Raw genomic sequence first — 2,977 nt, forward strand, 5'->3', positions numbered from 1 at the left:
TTCAAGTGAATATACCACTCGATGCCTATTTTTTAGGTTTCTTCCGCATAAAATGACTGTTTTTGGCGCAAATTCAATTTTAAACCCTTATGAAGAGAAGCTGTAAGTAGGGACCTACCAGGAGGTCCGACGAGTACACAACTGCCGCCATCTATAATTGAGTCTAAATCCGACGAATACATAATTTATTCAAGGATTATTGATCCACTAACGGGTTAATGACACCTAGGGGAACTAGATTTCTGAGAAATTGATTTGCATAATCGAGGGGAATTATTGATCCACGAAAGGGGAATTAAGAAACAATATGGCTTCTTTGGTCTTGAGGTCTGAGGGATAAATGGTCTTTAGTGACAGAGATAAATTAATATTCTATTTTTAAATATGGCTTCTCTGGTCATTAGGCTTAGTGATAAATTCTTGAATTAATATTCTATCAAAACCTTAATAGTGTAGCTAAGAACACCTATGAGATGAAGAGATTAACGCGGGAAATGGTTTCCTAGGAATTTCAAATGTGACAGCGCAGGGATGCCAAGACAAAGGAGCACGCAGAAATTACTTTTAGGGGATTATTTGGGTGAAACCGTTTGAGACATTTTAGAAGATGATTTGGGCGAAACAGTTTGAGACATTGTAGAAGATGATTTGGGCGAAACAGTTTGATACATTTTAGAAGATGATTTGGGGTGAAACTCTGTGGTCATTATAATACACAAGTTCCATTTGAACAGTGTTGTAAGGTCCCCTAACCCAACCCCAGAGGCCCCCCTACCCCAACCCCAAAGGGCCCACCTGGCCCACAAAGGTCCTCCGGGCCCCCGGGCCCCTAAATAACCCCAGAGCCCCCAAAGGTCCCCCGGGCCCCCAAAGACCCCCTCTGGGCCCCCCTCTCCCAGAGCCCCCAAAGAGTCCCCCTCACCCCCGGGCCCCCTCCAAAATCCTACTATCCCCTCCTCCCCTCCCCCTCCCCCAGGGTTGGTGTTTGCAAGTCCAAGTGTTTGTTATGTTGGTTTGTATATCTAAAGTGCCTGTCTTTCTCTGTTTGTATGTCTGAATCTATTAGTTTGTATGTCTGGGTTGGTGTTTGCAAGTCCACGAAATTGTCTTTGTTGGTTTGTATGTCTAAAGTGTCTGTCTTTCTCTGTTTGTATGTCTGAATCTATTTGGTTGCATGTCTGGGTTGGTATTTGTCTATTTAATGATATGTCTATGGGACCCAACAGTGAATGAAATATTTTGAATATTTGTAACATCCAAAGTTGATTTTTTGATCTTTCCTGTAACTTGATATGTCTCTGTGACATGCGTTTGCCGACAAATGTCAAATCTTCCCTCCTGTAACTTGATATGATCTCTCTTTGTTTTGGATTCATGGGCGCTGGGCAACTGGTTTTGTTAAATAAAAAAGTCACAAAGTCCTTTAACAATGGGGCACATATTACATTTTATGGTAAATTCTTTGGACATTGTTTTTCACTTAATGAAAAGACTGTGTATGGCATAATAAGCCCAAGCAAGGCATGTATGTAATACAAGCATTTTAATTTATCAGGACCCAACACTGAATGATATATCTCGAATATTTATAACATGCAAAGTTGATCTTTCCTGTAGCTTGATACGTCTCTTTCTGAAATGTGTTTGCCGACAGTAGTCAAATCTTCCCTCCTATAAATTGACAATGATCTCTGTCATATTTACTTTGCCAACACATTGCGCTTGCTGACATATATTAAATATATCTTTGTGACTAGTAGATTTCTTTTGTGTATGCCCGCACCATATGTGATTTACAAACTTAAGTTATGATACTTTTTTAAATCGCTATTTACTGGGATGCCAAATGGACACTTTTAGTGGCTTTTGGGCACTTTTTCACTCTGAGGGACACGAGTAGTAAGTACATATGGAATTCTACTACTTTATGTTCCCTGGCAGCTTTCCATGGTTAATTACCAGACTAATTATTGCTATTGATGTCAATTGTATATGGAATTATACAAAACCTATCAGACGGCTTTCTTGGCCAACCAGGTATGTTTCTGGGCCAACCAGACAAGTTTCTGGGTCAACTATAAGTTTCTGGACCTTTACATTCCATGGCACCTTTCCTTGGCAGATTACCAGACTAGTTATCTGGCAGTGTATAATGTGGTCAAGCATGTTTTGAGAGTTTTGTCGTAATAATATAATGTCCTCAAACAGGTTTTTTTTTCTGTTTTTGTTGTCAATTGCACAATGAATGTACGTCATGAGATCACGTGTACATTCTTAAAAAAAACTCATATTATATAAAGTAGTCAAACATGTTTTGGGGGCATGCACGAAATTATATAACTCAACCGAACGGGTTATACGAGGTAACAATTATTTCTTATGGGCCAATCAGAGAGTGGAGGTTACTCTATAAACAATAACATGATTAATGATTGAGCTTGAAATAAAAGGAATAGTTTTCCTTATAGTTCATATTAGTAAAAGAATTGAATTCAAAGAGAATAATTTATTTACGAAGATATTAGTGGAGAAAAAATGACTGGTGCATTTACATTATTGGAGATTAATGATGGAACCGACAACAGCAGCAGCGATATACGAGTACCCAATGTGGCTGTAGAAATAACCACTGGTTGTAGACTATGTCTTGAATGGGACACTATGTATGCTAGATACGTGATATCATTAAGCAAGTTTAAGCAGGAGGAGCAACTATGTTTTACTGGAAAAGTGAATATTCTCCATATAAATAAACTTCGGTCAGCATTAGATGTCCTATCGAAATATATTGATGAGAACAAAATGCATCAGTGAATATTATTATTGTAATTATGTTCAATTATGAGGAGGAACCGGGTCAACGATTCAACTGTTGGAACAACAAAAGAATATGGTTTCTACGTCATCGTTGTGAAGACAATGGGTGTTATGATTATAAGCCCACTGATTTTTATTTGGCTGTGACGGAATGTGATTC

This window comes from Artemia sp. Qi Xiang Cuo, chromosome 10 (assembly GCF_049724085.1).
Source record: "Artemia sp. Qi Xiang Cuo chromosome 10, ASM4972408v1, whole genome shotgun sequence".
Classification (NCBI taxonomy): Eukaryota; Metazoa; Arthropoda; class Branchiopoda; order Anostraca; family Artemiidae; genus Artemia; species Artemia sp. Qi Xiang Cuo.